Source organism: Phyllostomus discolor, chromosome X (assembly GCF_004126475.2).
Source record: "Phyllostomus discolor isolate MPI-MPIP mPhyDis1 chromosome X, mPhyDis1.pri.v3, whole genome shotgun sequence".
In the NCBI taxonomy this organism is placed as follows: domain Eukaryota; kingdom Metazoa; phylum Chordata; class Mammalia; order Chiroptera; family Phyllostomidae; genus Phyllostomus; species Phyllostomus discolor.
In genome coordinates, this window is record NC_050198.1 from 77,145,400 (window position 1) to 77,173,271 (window position 27,872).

General features: G+C 37.0%; 1 long non-coding RNA gene and 1 pseudogene across 1 annotated transcript; both read left to right on the top strand.

Moving 5' to 3' along the window:
* The first annotated feature begins 3,770 nt into the window (after positions 1-3,770).
* LOC118498526 lies at positions 3,771-13,177 on the top strand. The gene is made up of 2 exons (XR_004901010.1): positions 3,771-3,803; positions 13,107-13,177. It is a non-coding gene; the product is annotated as an uncharacterized LOC118498526 (long non-coding RNA).
* A 2,506-nt stretch (positions 13,178-15,683) lies between these two features.
* LOC114505510 overlaps positions 15,684-27,872 on the top strand; it is a 49,759-nt pseudogene continuing 37,570 nt past the window's right edge.

The following is a 27,872-nucleotide window of genomic DNA, read 5'->3' on the forward strand; positions in this document are numbered from 1 at the left end:
CCTGCCACCCATCTCTGTCCCTCCTACTGGTCTGGATGAACGTTTCTTCTTTAATTCCTTGGTTGTTGGAATTCCATACAGTTCTATTTTCTGGCAATCCTGGTTAACTTTCTAAAAAAAATTTTGTTGTCCTTCTTTTGGTTGTGTGAAGAGGCAAAGCGTATCCACTGACACTGCCATCTTGGCCAGAAGTCTCTCTTTTTCTATTTTTTAATGATATAAGCCTAATCCAGAAATTCTGCTTTTCAGCATGTAGCCAAGCAAAACTATATACTAGACTATATATGCTTGACATTAAGGAAGAGTAGTTACCAGTTCTAATATGACCTCCTTTCTCATATAATTCCAAAATTAAGACCTGGATGTCTAAAAAATAAATAATAAGAAAATAATATGATTTGAAAAGTTACAGTTTCTTATTACCTTTCCTCTAGGTATAATAACCATTAACACTTTGGAATATATTCTTCCCAGATATTATTTGTTTACTTCTATAGAAATGAAAGCATAGTAAATTTACTCTTTGAAAACCTTATTTTTTTACTTAATATATTTTAGGTATAGTATCATTCTCTAAATTCTGAAATTTAACAGTGTTTGTGATTGGTTATATTTGAGAAGATCAATCTATTTTTATTTCCACAATGAGTCTTCTGTCTTAAATATTACAGCTCACAGTAACCCCTCCCTTCTGAAACTTCCTTTAAAAATTGTTTTATAATATAATCCTCCTACAATCTAGCAATTGATTTTCTACTATATTTTATTTAATACATTGGTCTCTTATTGTTTCATATGAACCAGTACCATTTCCTTAATAAGACTAAGTTTTTCTTTTCTTGCATCCCACGATCACAATAAAAACACCATAGGTGCTCATCTACCTGTTACCTTTTAAGTACAGGCTCCTTGAGTTCAGCAAGCAAAGGCATACAAACAATGTTCACATCAAGTTCTCCTTAACTAACCAGGAATAGGTTTTTGCTGCACTCTTGAAGAAAGAAACCGTGTTGTGCTCACATTCTGCACAGCTGCCAGCACATTGCCCAATCTCAATAAATGTTAAACAAGAAAAGCTGAGATATATTAAACAATGCCCTGCAGTTCGTTCCCTCTGTAGATGTCAATATTTATTCCAACCAAAGCTTTCTCTGACCTACTGTCAATTTTCAAAAAGGAATTTATCTATTCATCTGTCCTCTCATTTTAGGCCAAATATGTTCACAGACATGGGTAGGGCAGGGACAGAAATAGTTCAATACTTACACCAAACTAAAACAAACAAACAAACAAACAAACAACCCCAAAGAACCCTTTTTAGCAGTTGATGGGCTTTCCTTGTATGTATTCATTCACTTGTGCTATTTAACATATATACATATATATGCATTTTATATATATATATATGTGTGTGTGTGTGTGTGTGTGTGTGTATGTGTATATACTTATGTGTGTGTGTGTATTTGGTAACTGCCATTTGAAACTTTTGACATACTCTGGAAGCATTTTCCTGTTTGAACCTAAGAGAATGGCCTCAGGCATAAAATATCCTATTCTGAAAAATCTCTCTGCATTGCTTCCCTGCTTATGCTACAGTAAAGTCCATGGGTTTTATTAATGCCTTTGTGATTTCCTTATCTTTCACATAGCTGTATAATAGAATCTCTGTGCTACTGATGAAAGGCAAGTATTTTCTGCCTCAAAAAGTAGATCCTGAATGTGCAATCTTCTCAACAAGAATGCCAAATGCATTTATGGTTTCCTTTCCAGTTATGTATGCAGGCTTCTAACAGGATTGGGTACAGATAGTTTTTGCTGAGGTATAGGGTAAATGTCTTACAGAAAAAAGATTTACAATTTGACAGAGACAGGAGCCTCCATTGCCACTTGTGTGCTCCTTTATTTCTAGAGGAAAGATTTGAAATCTTTTGTACAGAATAGTGCTTGGAATAAATGTCAGTGCATAATGATTCCTAAATTCCTTCATCCTAAGACATAAATTATCATAGTGAAATTACCAACTGAGCCTTAATACATGAAACTCTTTAGGTCAGGGTACTTCAGTCAAGCATATCCAGTCTTATTCTATAACTGTGAAAGATGTTAAAAACAGAACATGTGTTGTTCTGCATGGCACCTGCTTCTTACAGGTTCTAGAACCACATCAGATGAGCCAGCAAGACTTTCTCTGGTAGTCTTATTCTTGGGAAATGTGGAGAGAAAATGCACCCAAGCCTAACATTACAGGGACATAGATCCTTTTAGTTTAGACAAAAAAAAAAAAAACATTAAAAGTCTGGAATATGAAAAGATGTTCAACATCACTATTCATCAGGGATATGTAAATTAAAGCCACAATGAAATACCACTTCACACCTGTCAGAATGGCAAACATTAATAAATCAACAAGCAAAAAGTACTGGCGAAGCTGTGGAGAAAAGGAATATTTATGCACTGTTGGTGGGATGGCAAATTAGTGCAGCCACTATAAAAAATAGTATGGAGTTTCCTCAAGAATAAAAAATAAAATGGAACTACCTTATAACCCAGTAGTTCTACTTCTGGGTACTTATTCAAAGACATTCAAACACCAATTCAAAAAGATATGTGCACCACTTATGTTCATTGCAACATTGTTTACAATAGCCAAGATATGGAAGCAAGCAAAGTGCCCATCAATAGACAAGTAGATTAAAAAAGAGGCAGTAAATATATATACAGTGGAATATTGCTTGGCCATAAAAAATAAATCTTACTATTTGTGACAACACATATGGAACTAGGGGGTATTGTGCTAAGTAAAATTATTCACATAGAGAAAAGAAAAATATCATATGATTTCACCTATATGTGGACTGTAAAGGACAAAATAAATAAGCAAACAAAAGACAAAAATAGACTCATAGACATAGAGAACAGAATGATGATTGCCAGACACGAAGCAGATTGGAGAACTGGGTGAAACAAGTGAAGGGATTGGAAAGTACAGATTGCTAGTTACAGAATAGTCATAGGGTTGTAAAGTACAGCATAGGGAATATAGTCAATAATATTGTAATAACTATGTATGGTGCCAGGTGGGTACTGAAATTACCAGAGGGAACACTTTGTAAAGTATATGATTGTTTAATCACCCAGCTGTATAACAGAAACAAATGTAAAATAATATTCAATGTCAAATAACCAAGCAATTAAAAAATTAAGAATAAAAAATTTGTAATTTATACAATAAAAAGGTCTGGCAGAAATGAAGTCATTCCAATATATTTTTATATTTTCTAAGATTTACATTTATTTTTTAAAAACATATAAACTAAGGGACAATACTTGCTCTGCCCAATGGGAGAATAAAGACTGACTTTTGGTTAAGCATGGCTGATTCAATCTATTAAGTAAATGAAAATGAGATAAAAATCATAAGATTAAAGAAAATGGTAAAGAAAAACATAGAGGAGAGATGAAAATAACATGAGAGAGTAGTAACAGATAGACCTTAGAAAGCTGAACCTTAAATGCCTGAGAAGAGTGAAGGAATATAATAGAGGATAACAATGAAACACGTAAATTTTTGTGCTCAGAGGCTAAAAAGGGTCAGGAATTACAACTACCAATAACAACTGTGAAAATCTGGATGTGGGTAGTGTTAAAAAGAAAACAGAACACTTGATCTTAGCCAAAGGGCTGAGAAGCATGGATAAAACAGTATGGTATATTTACACAATGGAATACTACTTGGCTGTAAAAAAAGAAGAAAATTTTACCTTTTGTGGCAGCATGGATGGACCTGGAGAGCATTATGCTAAGTTAAACATCCAGTCAGAGAAAGATAAGCACTGTATGATTACACTCCTTTGTGGAGTCTAATGAACAAACTGAACTATAAGGAAAATATAGGCAGACTTGTAGATGGAGAGCAGGATGACAGCTAGTGGGGAGAGAGGTTAGGGGATGGAGAGATTGAGCAAAAAGGGAAAGGACTCATGGACATGAACAACAGTGTGTAGATTGCTGGGGGAAGGTGGGTGGGAAGGAGGTGGAAGAAGATATAAGGGTGATAAATGGTAATGGAAAAAAATACAATAAAATCACCAGAAACAAACAAAAAAAAAACAAAAAAAAGTATGTGATAGTCTGTGTAAAGAACACTTAGATCTCTAGATCTAGACTTGTGGGTCATTAGCACAGCTTAAAGTGAGGGTGCCACAATGGAAACCAGGATATTATCTGGGGATCTACTCAGCCCATTCTCTCTCTCAACTTTTTGAGCACCGGCAACTGATATTAAAATCCCAGGAAAGGAATTAGTGGATAGATTTCTGTCTGGGCTGTTTCACTGACTCAGGAAAGATAATGCAAATGCAGAAATAGCAATCAGCTTTTCAGTGCCTCAATTCTAAATATAAAACAAATTTCTAAAATAAAAACTTCTAAAATAAAAAATAATGGACCAAATAAACAAAGGAGGAAACAGAGTCAGTACAGTCATCAGAGCAGGATGTCATCATCATCACCATCATGATGCATAGAACAACAACAACAAAAAATCAAAAGAATTGTTGGAAGAAAAAGTTGAAAGAACTTCACAGAAAGTATAGAATATATCAGACCCTGGAAACAACAGAAGGGATAGCAAAACAGTTCAGTTCAGGAGGTCCTACTTTATCATAATTGAATTTCCATAAATGCTTGAAAAGTAATCACAGGGGTGGAAGTTATCAATGAAATATTAAAATGGAACTTGTAGGTGTAGGACATGAAGTTCCACATGAAAGTGCCAACCAAATATAATGAATGAAAGAAAACTGCCCTGGCTGGCATAGCTCAGTGGATTGAGCGCGGGCTGTGAACCAAAGTGTCGCAGGTTCGATTCCCAGCCAGGGTACATGCCTGGGTTGCAGGCCATGGCCCCCAGCAACTGCACAATGATGTTTCTCTCTCTATCTCCCTCCCTTCCCTCTCTAAAAATAAATAAATAAAATATTAAAAAAAGAAAGAAAACTTACACCAAGGCATATTATTGTGAAATTTTCAGAAAAATAAAACAAGGAGAAAATCCTAAAAGCTTCCCTAGAGGGGAAAGAAAAACAAAGGAACAAACAGAAAAATAAAGAAGGAAAGAGACATACAAATGGTTTGAAAGAAGAATAAATGTTCTCAACAGGAACACTGAAAGGTGGATACAATTGGAGAAATATTTTCAAAATGCAAAGGGAAAAATCATTTCCAACTTAAAAATCACATCTAGGTAAAGCATCAAACAAGTGTAATGTTGATGCTTAAGATGATTGCAAGTTGATGGTTAAGAAAATTCCTCATATGCCAAACTAAGAAATCAAGAGATAATATCTAAAACTAAAAATTAAGAAATGCAAGTATAAGCATGCTATTTAGAAGTAGTAAGATAAATATCAAAAGCAACATCTAAAAGAGTTGAAATCTATTAGCCTGGAGAATGGTGCTTGAGGTTAGAGATGGGGTGAGGAGGTTGACTGCTGTTTTTCTTTCTTTGACTTTTAAAGCCATGGTCATGTATTATTTATAAAAATTGAAACTACATAAAAAAGAAATAGGACAACATCAAAGTGGATTTATTTTTGAGCTCGACATGAATGCATCCTGGTCTTAAGGTAACTATATGATTGATATGAAGAACCTAGCCACCATTTGTTAATATAAAGCTTTCCAGAATAATCCAACAGGTTTTTTAATGCTTTACTCACTAAAGTGAGATTTTTAAGCTAGTTGAATATCAGTGATATAGAAAGCTCCTAAACAATTTTGAGTTGCAAAAGTAAGCACTGGACTTTTAGCTTCAGAAATGTTCCTTTGAGAAATCTTTCTATTGTGCTTCCCATAAAACTCTCTGCTTTTAGTTGGCCCAAATGGATGGGTGATCCCTCTATCACTGAAAATTTCTTATTACTGTTCCCAGGAAAGACACCATCCCAGTAAAAACCATAAGCTGACTCTGATTAAAACCTTACACAGAGAGTGGAGTTTGGATTTCTTATGTATGATAATTTGCTTGCTCTTCCTATATAGCTTTGTGGGAAGGTATCATAAAAAAACAGCCTGGAGAGAGGGAATGTTGGCATCCTTTTGAGGTGAATGTAGCACTCCCATATCCATTGTAACAACACTGCTTTTGTAGAGTTTCAGCAGGAAATTTAGTAGATAAAACATAGTCATTAACATCATACTAGACCCTGGTACAAATCCCAGTCTATTCACTAAAAAAAACCTATGTTCTTGGATAAGTGACTTAACCCAAGCTTCAGTTTCATCTGTATAATGGATGGTGGAATAGTATATATGTACAGAGTTACTCTAAGGATCAATGATATAATATAGGTAAAATACTCAATGTACTATATGACATACTAGAATCCACTCAATTTTGTGTCCTAGTTCCTTTTTAAAATCACTCCAACTTGAAATTTATTCGATGGTTATCTACTTACTATGATTTATTTAGCTTCTAGTCAGCACAGGGAAGCTATTTCCAAATTCTTTATTTCTCCTCTTTAAAATTTTCAGAAAAATGCTGCTGATACTACTTGCAGTTAAATAGCTCCTTTCCCAAGGAGGATATAGGAAGACAATACAGTTACAAAAATTCTCAAGTTTTCAATATTACCAAAGACCATATAGGATAATATTTTAAAATATATAACAACAGCCCTGGCTGGTGTGGCTTAATGGATTGAGAGCTGGCCTGTGTGCGAACCAAAAGGTTGCTGGTTTGATTTCCAGTCAGGGCACATGCCTGGGTTGCAGGCCAGGTCCCCAGTAGGGGGCGCTCGAGAGGCAACCACACATTGATGTTTCTCTCCTCTTTCTCCTTCCTTTTCCCTTTCTAAAAATAAACGAATAGAATCTTTAAAAAAATCTTTAAAAATAAAGAAAATAAAGTAAAATAAAATAAAATACATAGTAACAGATGTTCAACACATCTTGACATGTATCCAGCATGCAATTTTTAGGAGTATTTTCTTGGGCCAGAGCTCTTAGAACGAAGTTTGGTCTACATTTTTAAGTGAGTCTTAGTATCTGAAACCCTCCAAGTGAGAGGCCTCCCATCAAGTCCCTCCAATCTCATTTTACAACTATAAATCATTTTAAAATCATTGTGTCTAGTGTTGTTATGCCTTCTTTAAATATTTTTGAAGAAAAGGATAGATGTGAGATCCTAACCATGCATCTGTAAAATCTTCCTTTCATCCACCTACAATATTACATTACTTCTCTACATAAACAATGACACTTGGATGCTTACTTACATCTGTTTTATGACATTTTTTGATGCTTTTAATTTTCTCCATTCACTTTCAGTTGACAAGGTCTCTGATAACCCAATTTGTTATCTATTTAGTGGTCCTGTACTTGATATCTGGATCTGTTTTTGGTGAAATGGCCCCAGTTGTTACACCAGTAGAGTCAGACTGGATCTTGGTTCAGCAACCTTATGTTTGAGATCTGGCTAAGAAAGGATTTAGAGCCAACACTCAAACTCTTAAAAATTTTAGAGCCAAGACTCAAACTCTCTTAATAATTTTTAAGAGAAAAATTATTTATAAAGTCATAGAAGTAGAAGAAATAGGCTCAGGAAACATGTTACAGAGGCAAAAGAAGGGCTCTTGGAGCTTAGGAGGAGATAGGCAAAGAAAACTCTCCCAGGGAAATCTGTTGGAGGAAAGGGGTGGGGAAAAGGGGGAGCACTCCATGGAGTGAGCTGCACTGGGCCTTCCATCTTGAGAGTATTTATTCAGAGGTCTTGAGGAGGATCCCAATACAATATTCATCAGATTTCCAGGTTGTCCAGTCAAGGTCTTGGTCTCCACTGATTGGTCAGTGCCAGGGCAGGGGTTCATTAGTCAATGAAGCTGTTCCTGATGTCAGTCATGGTATCACTTGTCTGGTTTTACTGCTTTTCTATGCCTGGAGCAGAAACACAACTGAGATCTCCGTGTATTCTATGTGGGCCAGAACCTCATTGTCTTGGGGGCATAATGCTTAAGGACTATTTTCTTGCCCCCTATTCATTCTTCTGTTAATTGGGTTTAACCCACACGACTAGCAAGAAGCCAGGGGATAAAGGTCAGGGGAGGATGAGAACCGAATGACCAGGAACATGCTAGGGGAGGAAAGGTCACCCTGGGTCAATGTCCTTGTTTTCCCAGTTTTACAAGTTGCTAGGCACCTGGGGCTTTCTGCCCTGGTGACTTTCTGTACCTGGCTCATAGTCCTTGTTCTGATCATGTGTAACTGCCTACCACAAACCCAGATTAGATGACAAAGAAAAAAGTCCTTAAAAGACATAAACATTAAATAAAGGAAGAGATGGCTTAGATACACTGCTATTGGTTGAATCCTAGAAAAATTTTGTCTATAGGTACACACATAAGTATATAAGAGAGACCAGGAAGATAACAATGTAGCTGAGTTTCTAGCCTATACTATGTGCTCAATACATTTTCACTGTTATTCCCTTCAAGTATAATGACTCATATATTTTCTACTCTACTTACTATTATCTACTATTTAAATTTAGAGTTTCCCCCCTCATTTTTATTACTGTTTTCATCACCCTTTAAGTGTGTTAGGATCACAACCTCCAAAGGAACACATTCTAATAAACTCTGCAGAACCCTACATATAGTGATCTTTCCATATTAAGTTCTCAAGCAATGTTTGTTTGGGTTATTGTGAAGGAATTTTTAAGCATCTCTCTCTGCCTATGGTATATTTATATCCTGACTCTCTTCCTTTGCTATTTTTTGTTCCATCTGAGTGTTGCTGTAGCTAGAAGAATAAGTGACCATATATGTAGAACATTTCATGGTCTTAGAAAGATGTCTCTCATATTTTATTCCTCTTATTTTCCTAGCATTTTTTGTTCACATATCAATACCATGCCCATTATTTACATTGATTACCACAAACACATTCTGCTTTGACAAATAAGAATAGTGAAGTTCAGAAACTCAAATGACTTGTTCAGGATCATTCAGTTAGTAAATGTTGAAGCTGGGATTAAAGCTCTAAACCCCAAGCAGTTTTCTTGATCTTAGAATGCAATTATAAAAATACATATATTACTCAAAAGAAAAAATGATGTATTTCTTAAATTTCCTTCTGAAATGAAAAATAATAGATATGGTGACTGCACATAAGAACTATACATAAGGTTCTCAAATAATGTTGCCTCATTCAACATCATTTTGTCATAACAATGATGAGATGTTATAGGAACTTAACTTTTGTTTATATCAATTAACCTATGGTAAAATTGGGTTCATTATGTGTCATTTCACTTCAAGTCACAGAACCTATTGATGACATTAAGTGAGGACTTACTATATACCAAATCTTATAAAATACTTGGGTTTCTGTTTTTCTGCAAAATTTCCAGCTAGCTTAGGGAGCTCCATCCTTGGTTCATGTTAGAGAGTTTAAGTATAGACCAGAACCTTGAGCATAAATGTGTAATGAATTCATATGTAAAGGAATAGCACCTCTGTCTTCCTTCACTCTTCTTCACATTAATGTCAATGTCAAGACTAGGGCAGTTAGATTATTACTACATTGAGCCCACTTCCTTGGTGACTGCAATGAGCTTTTCCATTTTTATACTTTTATTCTGGATGTGATGTCATTTTTTACCACGTCCTCCTAATTCCATTCTTTCTTTCATTTTTCAGGCTACCTTGTTTGCACAACTGCATATTCCATCTTTTATCCCCAAAGGTTAAAATATAAAGGTCAGGAAGGGGAACAGAGAAGGTGGAAATGACCAGATCTGACCCAGACACCAGGCGGCAGTGTCTGTGGCATTATGGATGAGATATGAGATGAATTCACATGGACTACTGGGTCCTGTGGAGGAAAAGGGATGGCACAGCTACCTTCTTAAGAGGAGGGTGCCTCGGAGTGGCCTGGACAGTTTCTCTAGAGGAGAGTGCCCCGATCCTTGCCTTGATAGGTTTTTATTGGGTTCGTTTGCACAGGAATACAGGTAAAGCTCATTAATCATTGTCAGGCAGTAAGGATCAAACAATGGATAGCATACAAAGAACTACAAGGGCTTATTCTGAGTCAGGGTCTGTTAGCTAAAGGGCTAGAAAACTTTGGGAAACAAATTCATTTCCTGCTGGGAGCTTTATCATTTAATTAAGAGAATTCTTAGCAAAGCAGATTTCACAGGAGTTTATGTATTCTTTTTCAGGCCTGATCACCCGGGGAACCTGTCATTTCTAGCACAATGCTGCACCACCCTTGGTCATTGTTTCAGGATTAAGTCAGGCAAAGGAGGCAAGATAGCCAAGAAATTAGGAGACTTCTTGAAGGCAGAATGAGGACTCAGGCTATGTCAAAGCCAAGGGGTGAAGGTCCATCACCCACTTTTGCTATAGCCCCCCAAGTCCTTCCCTGGGGCCTCCCCATGATGGTGCCTGTCTTAGGTCATTCCCCCCTTGGGGAATCTTACCTGTCATTGGTTAACCGATCAAGCATTAGGGGCCAGTTATGGAAAAAGGAGCAGAAGCAGTGTTCCTGCCAGGGAGATAAGCTTTTTCTCCTTAGTGGCTTATGGTCCAAAGGTCGCTCACTCAGCCTTAGCTTGGGGGCGGGGGTTTACAGCTTCTGAAACCAAGCAGGGCAGCTCCCAACATAGATCTCGAGGACTGAAATCTTTATACTCCATTTTCCATTTCAAACCAATAAAGGGCAATAGAAAAGCCTTAGCTTGTTTTTTTTTTTTTTGTATTAAGGATACATCACAGTAAAAAGACAGCCCCAAGAAATATCTAATTTAGGTAAAATGCACACAAAGCTCATTTGAATAGGGGGTTAATTAGAAATTTTCATTTCCTCCACAGGCCTCTAGTGTTCTCTGGGACACTAGAATAATTCATAGTAATGTTGATAGTTTCATTCTTTCAATCTGTACAACAGAAAGGAATATTGTCCAGCTATGTCTTCTATAGAGATGTGTGAAAATTGGTCAGTCATTCCCTTGGTTGGCCCTAAACAAGTCACTGGGGTATTTTTCTTTTTATAGAGCTTAAAAGCAGCTAAGACTTTTAAAATTACCAAATCAAACACTTCATAGTACTTTTCTCTGAGAACAGAATATCAGTAAAGACAGCAAGATGACAGCTTCTTAGAAAATGCATATTAGTACAGCCCAAAGCTATCTAAGGAAGAGATCCTAAGTGGAATTAGGTTATTTTAGCAGGAGACATACAATTTGAAAGTGCTAAGAGTGGGGAAGGGAAAGGTGAAATAGATGGTAATTGGAGAAAAGAATTGTCCTGTTCTAATGGTGAAGTGGCAGGCTTTATTTTAGTATAATATATCTAAGAAAGCCTTATAATCATAATGGGACCTCAAATACCCCATGTAAAAATTGTACCTTTGCCTTGAAGACCCTATTTTAATTTAAGTGGTTCAAAGATTAGCTGTAGCTTATTAGAATTTCTGTTGGGAGGGGAGGTTGGTCCCTGGACTTGCATTTGAAAATAGTTAATTGAACAGGTTTCCAAGGATCCCACTGCACAGCTAGAGTTGTATAATAATATTAGTAGCAATTTATAGGACAATGAAAGACACTATGGAAATGAGAAATTGCAACATCGAGGGTAGCAATAAACAAAAAAGTGAAACTTCCTTTTGCATCATAGGATTGCAGAACTAACCACACCCTAATTTTTATGATATGCAAATGAAAGGGCCCAAAAAAAGAAAATTTATATACCATCTACCTTATGGTTAGATTCCTGTTAAGATCTTGACCTTTTTTTTCTAATGCCTGTTTAAAATGCCCTTTGATCCATTCTCCCACTATTTTGTGTATTCAAAGAGGAACTGTAACTCAAACGCCAATTGTTATATTTAATGTGTTTGAGAAGCTGAGGCTTGTTTATCATGACTAAATCTCATGGCAAGTTGGAAGCCAGCCATGTACTGGAGGAAAGTGCACTGGACTATCTTCAAGAGACTTCTGTTCTGGCCTTTGTTCTGCTTTGAGCAAGTGTTTTACATAACTTTCTTTCTCTCTCCCTGATCCCTCCCTTTTGGCCTCAGTTTCACCTTCTGTAAAATAAAGAGAATCAATTAGATGTCCTTTAAAGTCCCTTCCAGATGTAAAGTTTTATGATCGTATTGCTCTATTAAAAAATACAAAAGGGCAGGCTGCTGTACAAGCCACAGCCAGAAAAAGTAACACATATTAAAAGTAAAACAAACAACAAAAAGTGTACATTGATAAGGAACCACAATAAAATGACTTTTTAATGGCAAAATTAGCTCATTAAAAGGAATAGAATAAGTAATCATGTACTGCTAATATTGAAAAAGTAACCCTCTGTTGTTACATGCACTGAGAGGTAGTACAGATTGCTTTCTTGTGGTCAGTTGATAACTGGTAATCATAACTAATAGGAAAAGATTCAACAGTTCAGTGAAGCAAGATGAGGATTGGAAGGTCATGCACACAAACAGAAGATGTACTTAATAGAAAAAATAGTTGGCTATTTAAGGGTTTCTGCCTTACTAAGGCTGTGTGTTTGCTGAACTTGACACTATGGCCCTAAACAGAAAAGACTTTTAGGGCAAACATTTAAAAACATATATACTCATTGCCTTGGCTAGGTGGTTCAGTTGGTTGAAATATTGTTCTATGCACCAAAAGGTCTTGGGTTTGATTTTCAGTCAGGCAGGTGGTTGCTGGTTCCATCTCTAGTCTGGGTGAGTACTGGAGGCAACAAATTGATGTTTCTCTTTAATCTCTCTCTCTCTTTCTCTCTCTCTCTCTCTCTCTCTCTCTCTCTCCCCCCTTCCCCCTTTTCCTTTTGTCTCTCTCTAAAAATCAATAAAACATATCCTCAGGTGATAATTAAAAGTTAAAATAAAATATATATATACTCATTGCAGGCACTGATGGGCTCAGTCAGAGCAGGTCTCATTGGATCGAGTAGAGTTTAAAAACAGAAATTTACTCTCCAGTTCTGTCCATGAAGGGTAGGAGCTCCTTTTTTTATTTCTGCTGCATCAAATTCCATTGTGTAAATGTACCACAGTTTTTGGATCCACTCAAATGACATTAGGTGAAATAAGCCTGGTGGCAAAAGGCAAATACCATATAATCTCACCTATAAGTGGAACCTAATGAACAAAACAAACAAATGAGCAAAATAAAACCAGAGGCATGGAAACAAGCAACAAACTGACAGGGACCAGAAGGGAGGAAGGAAGGGAATAAGGAATGAAAGAAGGATAAGGGTCTAGTTAAAGAACAAGAATAAATGACCCATGGACATGGACAACAGGGTGGAGATTAACTGTGGGAGAGTGGGGTGGGAGGGCAGGCCAGGGGAAAGCAACAGGGAAAAATTGTAACAACTGTAATTGAAAAAAACATAAATTTAAAAAAAATCTAGAAAAAACCCTGGACTTGTCTTTGTTTTTTCATCAGTGTACATATTATTTGTTTTTAGTCTTTAGCTTTAGAACAACTGAGTCATGTAGTGTCTGTAAACAGAGGAAGATTGCATATGAACTCTGTGTTGAAAGAAGACTGGTCTGCGTATTTATTGCCATTACCTAAGTTTTGGGCTGCAAGTTCTTTGAGACTAGAGGCTGTATCTTATTTGCCTTTCTATCAGCCCACAGTCTCTTACAGAGTATCTAACATAGTCTCATAAACTATAGGCACTAAAGCTGTCCTGTTAATCAATAATTAATAAAAATACTGCTTGCATTTTCAGGTTTCAAAGCAAGTAAAAAATTTGAGTATTACATGCTGAGCTGAGTTTTAGTGAATATATAAGAACTGTTTGTAATAAGGTCATTGACATACCTAAGAAGTTTTGGAAGGTTTCTCGGCTATTTTTAATATATTCAAATAAATCCAGTTTATATAGTTAATTTGCTTAGAAAATATTTGTTCAACACAGGTAGTTTAAAAATACTCTATATAATCTATGTGTGAGTTATTAATAACTTATATTAGAGGTATTTAAATTTGGGAAATTCTATAATATCTGGTACCAAATCTTTCATGCTGAGGAAAGGTTTACCAGTGTTGGTAAAAGCAATCTCATGTATACAGTATTTCAACTTCCACTTAAAGATAGGCATACACATTATCTGCTGGGCTTATCACTTTGTGTGGGAATACCCTTCCCTGATTAAGACTCTGATTATCCCTCTATTCTGCTTAAGCAAGTACTTCGAAGGCTTTCAGACACATTCCAAGCTTCCAGTGTTTCAGACTGCACAAGGAGGGACAGGGGTCCTTCAGCTGAGGCATGACAAGGGTCTGCATAGGCCAATTGCTTTGCTTTGGCTGCACAGTGCCAAGGGCTAGCCATGAGAGACTGATACCCACTATTGGAGCTGATCTTGTTTTGTCTTTGTCTAGGTGAGTAAAAGCTTTTTCCTTCCAGTGCTTGATTGTGTTGCATTTTTCTTGGCAACTCTGTTACCAAGATGCAGTGAGCAGAAGCATTTGGACTTCTGTACCTGGTGGCTGGTATTATGATATTTGCTAATCTTTCATATAGTTAATGTTCTTCCCTGGCATTAGTTGATAATGCATGGTGTTGTTCTCAACAATTATAAATAGTGATAATAAGATGATATTGATGTAAATTATAATGGTAATTATAAAGATTTCAAAAGTCAAACCTCTTCCAAAGGAAATATATATATCTATTAATGATACATGCAAATGTGACCTAAAACACAGTGTAAATAAAAGCTATAGTTAAGATGTGTAAACATTGAGTCTGGAGGGAATATGGTGGCTTTACTCTAGGCAGCATTTTTCTCGGCTTCTCTGAAGAGGGGGGAAACTCGCGGATCGGTGGAGAAACAGAGCAAGTGGGCTAGGTTACTGAATCACTTTGGAAAGCAGGACATCAAAAATTATTGCACTCACTGGAAAACCAGACAGTAAGGAGTTGGCTACAGGACAAAAGGGGCCCAGGGATCAATGCGGGGTCTAGGGGTGTGCAGACCCCAGGCCCGCCCGGTGCTCCGGGGTCTGACCCAGGGCTCCCGGGAGAGGGAAGTTGCTGCTCCCTCCCCCGAATACGGGGGGTGGGGTGAGCAACTCCAGGGGAGAGCGTGTAAGGAACAGATTGGCCAGTTGGACTGGGAAAAAATCACCCAGGGACTATGAACACCCGCCCAGAGGCCTGGGAGGAGTGAGGGACTCTAGCCGACAGGACCAGGGGCAGCCTGGAAGGGCACCTGCATCCCTAGCCCAGAAGAAGTGCAGATCGGTGGAGAGCACAGAGTTGGGAAGCGCTAGGTTCTCGCCCCATAGGGAGGCCTGAACTGTGCACCGGGATCCCAGGAGGGACGTGGCGCTTGGTGCATTCCTATAGTAGAGGCTCAGAAATTTCCAGCCAGCCCGACCAGGGGGAGCCAGGAAAGGCACCCACACCCAGTCGGAGTGCGGTTCGGCGGGGAACGCGGAGCTGGAAACAGCTTGGCCCGCACCCCGTCAGGATGACTTACTCTTGCGCGCTTTGATGCCGGAAGGGTCTAGGCGAAGCACTTAGGGCGATCCTAGACCCCAATCTCAAAAGTCTGGGGGAGGGGCACACCCTTTTACGATCCCCAGGGAGGGCGCGATGAATCCCAAAACGTCGCGGGTGCCTCCTGAGATCATAGAGATGGAACCTGCAGGACCCCAGAGTCCAGAAGAACGAGGAAGTGAGATACAAAGAGCCAGTGTTCCGGAGCGCCCAGGCTACCTGACAAACCAGCTGAGGTCTGGCTGGGAGAGAGAGAAGCATTTCAAAGGTCCCTCAGCCAGCTGAAGCCAGCAAGATCAGAAAAACTGGTCTGGCCAGTTAGAAACCAACAAGAGGTTTTTTTGTTTGATTGTTTGTTTTTGCTTTTTGTGTGTGCAGTTTATTTTTTTGGCTTTGTTTGGTTTCTCTGGCTGTTGTTGGTTGATTGATTTTATCTTGTGTTTTACGTGACATTTTATTTTTCAATTCTTATTATTTTTATCTCGCAATCCCTTATGTTTCTCTTCCATTCATACTAATATTATTCTTTCCACTCCAAATTTATCTCTCCTGCACTACATCTTCTGCTTTTCTTTCCTTTTTTTTAATCTTGCAAGTTACTGTAAATTTGTATTATCTTTTTCTCACTCTTCTGACATTTGTTATTTTAATAATATTTTGGTATTCTTTTTCTTTCTGTATAATCTTCTTTGCTTGGCTGGTTATACTGTCATTTGATAGGTTCTCCCTGGTATATCAGTAACAAAGTGTTGATAAGTTACTATCCCTCATCTGTGTTTCATTAATACATCTCTCAAGGTTCTATACTCTTTATTCTTGTTATCTAGACCTCATCGACTCTGCCACAAGACTGTAACTTTACTATTACTGCTAGTAAGACCTAGTCTATACAATTGTAAATGCTTCTCAATACCCCTACCTGATCTCAGCCCACTTTGCAATTTTCTGAACTATACTATTGTGGGGGTTGTCTCTATTCTTTTACTCACTACTCCTATATACTAATCTTTAGTCCAACCCTACCTTAGAATCTGACCTCCCACAGACTCACAGCTTTCTAGATCCAACTAACAATCCTCTCATCCCCAATAAGAGTCTTACCTTATTTCCATCCTTTCTAAAACGTAGATAGTGAGGTGGAGGATCACGGTTAACACTATGAGGAGCCAAAGGATAACCCATCTCTTCTCTACTGGCTGCTAAAGTAAATATCATAGTAAACTGTCTTGCTGTTTTAAACCATTTTGCCTTACTCCTCCAACTGATCACAAAAAAGAATAGGGGGAAGCTGTGAGCACCAGGACACACGAAGGAGATTGCACCACTGAATCTCACAAATATTCTACCACAGAAGTTCACACCATAATTAAAGGGAATTAGAACAGATCAAATTAACAAACAAGAAGAAAACAGAAGAAACCCACGAACAATGAGAAAACAAAGAAACAACCCCCAATTGAAGGGAATGAGGAAGCCTCAGGAAAAATGCTAAATGAAATAGAGGCAACTCAACTATCAGATAGTGAGTTCAAAACAATGATTACCAGGAAGTTTAATGAACTCACAATGAGCTTTCAGAAATTAGAGGGAAACTACATCAATCTCACTGCAAACTATATAAACATGAAAAAGGAAATAGAAACTCTCAACAAAGGTCAAGAGGAAATGAAGAATACAATTTCTGAACTGAAGAACACAGTAGAAGGAATGAAAAGCAGGATTGCTGAAGCAGAAGATCGGATTAGTGAGCTGGAGGACAAAGTAGAAAACAGCATCCAGAAAGAGCAAGAAAAGGAAAAGAGGCTCAGAAAGAATGAAGAGGGATTAAGAGAAATGCAAGACAATATGAAACATAATAATATCCGTATAATAGGGATACAAGAAAGAGAAGAAGAAAAGCAAGGGATCGGAAACCTAGTTGAACAAGTAATGAAGGAGAACTTCCCTAATTTGATGAGAGAAAAAGTCACACAAATCCAGGAAACACAGAGAGCCCCAATCAAGAGGAACCCAAAGAGACCCACCCCAAGGCACATCATAATTAAAATGACAAAATTTCAAGACAAAGAGAGAATCTTAAAGGCAGCAAGGGAGAAAAAGGAAGTAACATACAAGGGAGCCCCAATAAGGCTAACAGCTGAATTATCAATGGAAACACTTCAAGCAAGAAGAGTATGGCAAGAAATACTCCAGGTAATGAGAACCAGAGGGCTGCAACCAAGGCTACTATATCCAGCAAGGCTCTCAATCAAGATAGAAGGCCAAATAAGAAGCTTCCCAGACAAAAGAAGTCTAAAAGAATACACCTCGACCAAACCAGCTCTGCAAGAGATTCTAAAAGGACTGCTTTAAGGAAGGGAAGGAAAAGAGAGAGAGAGAGAGAGAGGAACACAAGTACATAAAAGACAATGAATAAGTACCTATCAATAATAACCTTAAATGTAAATGGATTAAATGTTCCAATCAAAAGACATAGAATAGCTGATTGGATAAGAAAGAATGACCCACATATCTGCTGTCTACAAGAGACCCACCTCAGGATAAAAGACCTACACAGGCTGAAACTGAAGGGCTGGAAACAAATCTTCCAATCAAATGGAGAGGAAAAAAAAAAGCCAGGGTAGGAATACTCATATCAGACAAAATAGACTTCCAAAAAGGGTCCATAAGGAGAGACCCAGAAGGTCACTTCATAATACTCAAGGGAAGAATACATCAAGAAGACATAAATATTGTAAATATATATGGACCCAACATAGGAGCGCCGAAATACATAAAGAAAATCTTAGAGGACTTCAAGAAAGATATGGACAGCAACACAATTATAGTGGGAGATTTTAACACCCCACTACCAAAAATGGACAGATCTTCTAAACAAAATATCAACAAAGATATTGTGGCATTGAACAATACCCTTGATGAAATGGACTTTACTGATATATACAGAGCTCTCCACCCAAAAGAAGCTAAATATACATTCTTTTGAAATGTACATGGAATATTCTCAAAGATAGACGACATGATAGGACACAAAACAAGCCTCAACAATTTCAAGAAAATTGAAACCATACCAAGCATTTTCTCAGACCACAAGGGACTGAAGCTAGAAACCAACCCCAAGGAAAAAAACCAAAAACACTTGAAATCATGGAGATTAAATGGCATGCTATTAAACAATGAATGGGTCAAGAACGATATTAGGGAAGAAATCAAACGGTTTCTGGAAACAAATGAAAACGAACTCACAACAACCCAAAACTTATGGGACACAGCCAAGGCAGTCCTGAAAGGGAAGTTCATAGCGATACAGGCCCACCTAAAAAGGTTAGAAACATTCCAAACAAACAACCTAACCCTATGTCTACAAGAACTTCAGGAACAACAACAAAGGCAGCCCAGAGCAAGCAGAAGGACGGAAATAACCAAGATCAGAGCAGAATTAAATGACAGAGACTAAAAGCACAATTCTAAGGATCAATGAATCCAAGAGCTGGTTCTTTGAAAAGATAAACAAAATCGACAAGCCTTTAAGCAGACTCATCAAGAAAAGAAGAGAGAAGACCCAAATAAACACAATCAGAAATGAAAGAGGAGAGATTACAACAGATACCACAGAAATACAAAGGATTGTAAGAAATTACTACAAAGAACTGTATGCCAAGAAATTTGAAAACCTAGGTGAAATGGACAAATTTCTAGAAAAATATGATCTTCCAAAACTCAATGAAAAAGAAGCAGAAAGCCTGAACAGACCAATAACAACAAAAGAAATTGAATCAGTAATCAAAAAACTCCCCACACACAAAAACCCTGGACCAGATGGTTTCACAGGAGAATTCTACAAAGCATTTAAGGAAGAACTAACCCCTATCCTTCACAGACTATTCCAAAAAATCCAAAAAGATGGGAGTCTCCCAAACTCTTTTTATGAGGCCAACATCATCCTAATTCCAAAACCAAATAAAGACACAACAAAGAAAGAAAACTGCAGGCCAATATCACTGATGAACATTGACACTAAAATCCTCAACAAAATACTGGCAAACTGCATCCAACAATACATTAAAAAGATCATACAACATGACCAAGTGGGACTCATTCCAGGGATGCAAGGATGGTTCAATATTCACAAGGCAGTAAATGTAATACATCACATAAACAAAAGCAAAGACAAAAACCACATGATCATATCAATAGATGCAGAAAAAGCATTTGATAAGGTACAGCACCCATTCATGATAAAAGCACTTGGCAAAGTGGGAATAGAGGAAGCATTCCTCAACATAATAAAGGCCATATATGAGAGACCTTCAGCCGACATCATACTCAATGGGCAAAAATTAAAATCTTTTCCACTAAGATCGGGAACAAGACAAGGCTGTCCACTTTCACCACTTCTATTCAATATAGTACTGGAAGTTTTAGCCACAGCAAGCAGAAAAGAAAAAGAAATAAAAGGCATTCAAATCGGAAAGGAGGAAACAAAACTGTCACTGTTTGCAGATGACATGATACTGTACGTAGAAAATCCTATAGACTCCACCAAAAAACTGCTTGACCTAATAAATGAATTTGGCAAAACAGCGGGATACAAAGTCAATATCCAGAAATCAAAGGCATTTCTGTACATCAACAATGAAACAGCAGAAACAGAGATCAAGGAAAAAATCCCATTTGAAATAGCAAAAAGAAAAATAAAATATCTAGGAATAAACCTAACCAAAGAGGTAAAAGACCTGTATTCAGAAAACTACACAACACTGAAGAAAGAAATCAAGGAAGACACAAACAACTGGAAACATATACCGTGTTCATGGATTGGAAGAATTAATATCATCAAAATGTCCATACTACCCAAAGCAATGCACACATTCAATGCAATACCTATTCAAGTACCAATGGCTTATTTCACAGACATAGAACAAACACTTCAAAAATTTATATGGAGTTATAAACGATCCCGAATAGCTGCTGCAATTTTGAGAAAGAAGAGTAAAGTAGGAGGGATCACAATACCTGACACTAAACTATACTACAAGGCCACTGTAATCAGAACAGCCTGGTACTGGCATAAAAACAGGCAAATAGACCAATGGAACAGAACAGAGAGCCCAGAAATAACCCCAAGTCTCTATGGTCAATTAATATTGGACAAAGGAGGCAGCAACATTAAATGGAATACAAATAGCCTCTTAAACAAATGGTGTTGGGAGAACTGGACAGCCACGTGCAAAAAAATGAAACTTGAGCACCAACTTACACCTTATACAAAAATAGATTCAAGGTGGATAAAAGACTTAAATATAAAGCGTGACACCATTAAAGTCCTAGAGGAGAACGTAGGTAGGAAAATCTCAGATATTTCACGAAGAAACTTTTTTACTGATGTGTCCCCTAGAGCAAGGGACATAAAGGAAAGAATAAACAAATGGGACCTCATCAAAATTAAAAGCTTCTGCACAGCTAAAGAAAACAGTATCAAAATTAAAAGAGAACCAACTGTATGGGAAAACATATTTGCCAATGATACCTCAGACAAGGGTTTGATCTCCAAAATATATAAAGAACTTACACGACTGCACTCTAAGAAGACAAGGAATCCAATTAAAAAGTGGGCAAAGGACTTGAACAGACACTTCTCCAAGGAGGACATACAGAAAATCCAAAGACACATGATACCATGTTCAATATCACTAGCTATCAGAGAGATGCAAATTAAAACCACAATGAGATACCACTTCACACCAGTCAGAATGGCCATCATAAACAAAGCAACAAACAACAAGTGTTGGAGAGGTTGTGGAGAAAAGGGGACCTTAGTGCACTGCTGGTGGGACTGCAGACTGGTACAACCACTATGGAAAGCAGCATGGAACTTCCTCAGAAAACTAAAAATGGATCTGCCTTTTGACCCTGCACTTCCACTGCTGGGACTCTATCCTAAGAACATTGAAACACCAATTCAAAAAAACCTATGTATCCCAATGTTCATAGCAGCACATATTACAATAGCTAGATGCTGGAAGCAACCAAGATGCCCATCAGTAAATGAATGGATCAAAATCTATGGTACATTTACACAATGGAATTCTATTCAGCAGAAAGAAAGAAGGAGCTCCTACCCTTTGCAACAGCGTGGATGGAGCTGGAAAACATTATGCTTAGCGAAACAAGCCAGTCAGTGAAAGACAAATACCGTATGATCTCACCTTTAACAGGAACCTAAATAACAAAACAAAGAAACAAGCAAAATATTACCAAAGACACTGAAATAGAGGACAGGCTGATGGTGACCAGAGGGGAGAGAAGAGGGAATTTAAGGGGACAGTGGGAAGGGTTCACAGGAACAAACTTAAAGGACACATGGTCATAAACTAAGGGGAGGGTGGTAATGGGAGGGAAGTGGGGAGGGTGGGAGGGGGGACTGGATTGCGAGTAAAAAGGAGAAAACTGTATTTGAACAATGATTAAAATAAAATTAAAAAAAAGATGTGTAAACATTGATTATAAAAGGTTAGAATAACAACTTGGAAATATCCATATTTTTGTGGTATCCACAGTAGAGAAAGAAACTGTAAAATTAACTGTCTTACTGCTTGAAGTTTTAAACTTGGAAAGCCAGCCATGATACATCATTTTTACTTCCTTTCTTAAATGATGGCAAAGTCCTTTCCATATCAACTTGGCTGCCTTGCATATCTCTTTCAATTCAATAGTAATGCTCTGAGAAACTCTGCATTTGGGAAGAACCCAAGGAGCCACTAGATTAAAGCCAGTCTGCTCTTGTGAAACCCAAGCACCTAATTATAATTCTGAACATGTATTAAATATTTCATTCTCTAGAAAAATACTATGAGGGCTTGTTATTTTAAGATCCAATTGTGTAGTGTGCTCATATTCTATTTCCTATTTCTTATTATACAGGTGCATTAGATGGCTGGGGTGGGGGGAGTGGTGGGAGGAATGCAGACAAGTGTACTTGAACAACAATAAAAAATGTGAAAAAAAGAAAATTCTTGGTTAAGAAAGTTTAGATTTGTATGCAGTGTTCTCCTTACCCTATTCCTTTTCCACTGAAACATGCATCCTTTGGGGTTCAAAAGCAATAAAACTACCAAAAATGAATGTAATCACTTTAACTTTTGGTAAAAACTGACATGACAATGATTATTTGTGACATCCATGAAATAAAAATTATGTAATTATGTGCATAACAGCATAATTATTCAAGACATGACGTAAGATGAAACAGAATGGATTTTTGGAAGGCTATAATGTCATTTTAGCAACTCCAGAGGCACTCCTCAAATATCTTCCATGGCTATTCCCACATTTTCATAAATGACCCTTAATTTTGTTCCTCCACCTGTACAATGTTGATGGGAGTTGGTAAGATTAGAAGAGAAGTGGAAGTAGGGAAAAATAGTATTACAGGCAGAAGGACATTCTATCCTGGCTCAATGAAATATGTTGGTATGATGTACATTTGCAAAAGTCACACATCTTGCCAAGAATCTTTTAGACAATTTACATATGGAAAAGCCAGTGCCTGAGACTACTATTGCACATTTTAGGGTGACTATACTGAAGCTAGCATGCCTAAGCCAGGTGGGTAATCTGAACATGTATTGACGGGGTTGGGGGCAATAAAATATCTCATAGGCAAATTCTCATTTCAAAGCCATCTGAGTTGCTAGTACACTGTCTCACAAACATCAAGCTATGCTTCCAATGAAGAAAACAAAGTCTTGAAAAACATTAGAAAGTACTTGTGAAACACTCAGGCTTTGAGACCTTGGTTTTGATTATCTGAAAAGGCTTAGGAAGAGTATAAAACTAATTTCCACCTGGATGTAGGATTTGTTTTCCCTGCTCATTTGAAGTGCATGGTTTAAAATAACCCTAGAACCCTCTCTTCATCTAGACCAGAATGATGGGCAAGTCTATGGGCAAATAGGTTTTTCTATAAAAGAGCTATGAGAACTCAAAGAACTTATACGTACAACTCATGGACATGATATAAGGGGAGGGAATGCTAGAGGGTTGGGGGGTGCAGGGTGGAGGGGGGATAAAGGGGGAAAACTGGGAAAATTGTAATAGTATAATCCATAAAATATACTCAAAAATAAATGAGCTATGATACTTGTGCTTTTATTGCCAGGTTGAAACTCCTTCATATTTTAGTTTCTCTGAAACTGCTCCATAGACTGGACTTAACAAGAAGCAGAACCAAACAGTGGCAGCTATGGAACTATCTTAAAACAAAAATTTGAATAAAACTGGGCTCAGCTGTGATTCAAACATGCAGAAGAATAAGTGATCTTTATAATCATTTAACCATTCCTCTTTTAGTTTACCTTGGAAAACCAAATCTCATATTTCTGCTGAAAAATTGCTTGTCACGTTTCTCTTAAAAAGTCACATCTTATATTAGCATATGATCAATTTTGTTGCTGTTTGCAATATGATAGTAAAGTTAGACAGGCAAACACACAGGGTGCTTAGCTGACCAGACTTCAAATTTCGAGTCCCAAAGTGTAACATTAATGTAGTTATGAATAGGGTTTCATACACTGAAAGGTCCATGTTTACATGATGTTTACTGATTGAAAATAGACATTCTGTCCAAAATCCATCCATAGACACTTGCCATAGAGATGGTTCTAGTTGTGCTGCCAGGTCAATAAATATATAAATCCTCCTCTTCTATTCCGAAAGATTTTGGAGGAAAAAAAAGTTGAGAATATCTATCTACAGCTGAATACACTAAAAATGCTTGATGTAGAAAAGTGGGGAGTATTTTATTAAATATCACTTTTAAGCTGTCTATATTGAGCTACAAAATTGATAACTTTTTACTAAGTTATGAAATCAAGTGACATTTTTCCTTCCAACAGTTTTTACAAATGTTTTAATTGAAAAAAAATTTGGAGGACATAAGAAAGTGAACAGTACATTAAAATGAGCTGTGTAGATGATCTGAATGTTAAGATAATATAGCATTAAATAATTATTGACATCAAAATAGTTAAAAAATCTTGGATGTTATAATTTGTTCTCTCTTTAGCGATATCATGCACATTCCTAATATATAGGGCTAGAGGTACTGGTAGGGAAAGAGATTCTCAGTTTTGCATTCCTACTGCTTCTTTATTTTTAAAATTTTTTTCACATTTTTAAAAATTGTTCAAGTACAGTTGTGTCCATTTCCTCCCACCTACTGCTTTTTAAATCTGGATGCTAATAAATAGGATAACTCATGCCAACTCAGAGTTAGAAATCAGACCTATTTTAAGACCATGATATTGTGTTTTACTAGCACAATGTTTTTACTTGTTTTGCCTAATCCTATTTTAAATATTTGAATTTTAAATAGCTTACATGGCCGCACTTATAGCTCTTACCTTGATATAATGGGTTCCATTCTTTTTTTCTTATTTTCAAATTATTTATTTATTTATTTTTAGAGAGAGGGGAAAGAAAGGAGAAAGAGAGGGAGAGAAAGATCATTGTGTGGTTGCCTCTCACATGCCCACTACTGGTGAGCTGACCTGCAACCCAGGCATGTGCCCTGACTGGAATTGAACCGGCAACCCTTTGCTTCACAGGCCCACACTCAATTCACTGAGCTACATGAGCCAGGGAACTGGTTCCATTCTTAATTAAAGTTTATGGCAGTTGAGATCTGAAAAGCAATCCCTTGTTACCTTGTCAGACTTAGAAAAGCCTGATATATCCAAGTATGTACTTCCTGGTCCATACTGAATCAATGGCTGTGTCTATAGGAAACTAATACACTGGATGGGCTTGTTCCACAAATTCAGACAAAAATGTAAAGAAAATCATCGGATTTAATAATTTAGGGCTAGAATTAGACAAACAGTTTTTTCTGAATGAGTTTCATAAGATTTATATGTATATATATAATTCATGAAAGTAGAATATTATTACCTTTATTTCACATTTTTTCAATCAACATAATCATGTTTATAAAAACACTATTTTTAGAGTAGTTTTAGGCTTACAACAAAATGGAGAGGAAGGTACAGAAATTTCTTATATACTCTCTACACCCATATATGCATAGTTTCCTTTATTATCAAAATCACTCACTGAAATAATACATTTTTTACTAAGGATGACACTTCTTAATCACTCAATGTCCATAATTTATCTTAGGGTTCATTCTTGGCATTTTACATTCTATGAGTTTGGGCAAAAGTATAATGACATATATCCATCGTTATATTATCTTACAGAGTATTTCACTGCCCCCAACATCCTCTGTTCTATTTTCCCCCAACCCCCAACCCCTGGAAACCATTGATCTTTGTACTATCTCCACAGTTTTGTCTTTTTTTTTAGAATGTCACATTGTTGAAATCATAGAGCATATAGCCTTTCCAGATTGGCTTCTTTTATAGCTTACTAATAATGCAATTTAAGGTTCCTCCATGACTTTTTATGGCTTGATAGCTTATTTCTTTTTAGTGTTGGAGAATATTCCATTGTCTACATGTACCACAGTTTATTTATCCCTTCACTTACTGAAGGACATACTAGTTCTTTCCAAACTTTGGAAAGTATAAGTAAAGCTACTATAAACATTCGTGTGTAAGCTTTTGTGTGAATATAAGTTTTCGACTCCTTTGGATGAATACTAAGGAGCATAGTTGCTAGATCTTATGGTAAGAGTATGTTTCCTTTTGTAAGAAAGCACCAATTGCTCCACTTCACTCATTCCATAGTCCCTGATGGTTTTCACAATCAGAAGTTATAGGGACTTTTCTTCCCAGCACTTGAACCCTGGGCTGAAGGCCTGGTATGAGGCTGCATCCCTTCACTTCTTGGGAGGGACCACTGCAACAGAGATATTCCTTCCAGTTTTTAATTGCTACACATGTGTGTGGTACCAGCCGGTTTGCCTCTCAGTCCCCTCTACATGTCTTGATGTGGCTTCTTTTATATATCTTTAGTTACAGAAGATACATTCACCTAGATTTCAGGTGGTTCAGAATGATGGTTGTTCTTTAGTTCAGTTGCAATTTTGATGTGCTGGGAGGATGTGAGTATAGTATTTACCTACACTGACATCTTGACTGAAAGCCTGATAGAACTTTTGTGAGTGTGTGCAAGTTCTAGTTGCTTTGTTACCTCATTTAATCAAATAAATAACTATAGATGTCTGGTATTGATGTGCCAACTTTAAAATTAAGAATGTGAGTTATTTTGTATACCTTAAATTAATATATTTCAACCAACCATACTTAAACAGAAGAAATAAGTAAGTAAGTAAATAAATAAATAAAATGAAGAACCTGAGAATTAAAACTTTGCCTAAAATAACACAGCCAGTAAATAGAAAATCCACTTTGCAAATTAAGATACATCTGGCTTCTATGTTATCTCTTTTGATCTTTAAAAGAGATAACCCTTTAACCTTTATTATATTTTCCCACTACCATTTAGCCTCTCTCATCCTGCAATCACCACACTGTTTTCTTTGTTCATGAGTCCTTTTCCCTTTTTGTTTAATTCCACACATGAGTGAAATTATATGGTATTTGTCTTTCTCTGACTGGCTTACTTCACTTAGTATAATGTTTTCCAAGTTCATCCATGCCATTGCAAAAGGTAAAATTTTCTTTTTTTTAGGGCTGAGCAGTATTCCATTGTGTAAATGTCCCATAGTTGTTTTATCCCCTCATCTACTGATGGGCACTTTGGCTGCTTTCATATCATAGTGTTTATGAATAACACCGCAATAAACATAGGGATGTTTCTGTTCTTTTGAATTAGTGTTTCAAATTTCTTTGGATAAATTCCCAAGTTGAGTTGCTGGAACATAAGCCAGTTCCATTTTCATTTTTTTGAGGTATCTTCATACTGATTTCCACAGTGGCTGTACAAATCTGCATTCCCACCAATAGTGCAAAAGAGTTCCCCTTTCTCCACACCCTTACCAGCACTTGTTGTTTGTTGATTTATTGGTGATAGACATTCTGACATGTATGAGATGCTATCTCATTGTGGTTTTAATTTGCATTTCTCTGATGATTAGTGATGTTAAACATCTTTTCATATGTCTATTGGCCACCTATATGTCCTCCTTAGAGAAGTGTCTATTCTCATCCTTTGCTCATTTTTAACTGGATTTTTTTGTGGTTTTGGTGTTTAGTTTTGCAAGTTCTTTATGAATTTTGAATATTAACCCCTTGTCAGATATGTAGGTAAATATATTCTCCCATTCTGTGGGTTGTCTTTTTATTTCATTGACAATTACCTTTGCTGTACAAAAACTTTTTTATTTTGGTGTAGTCCCATTTG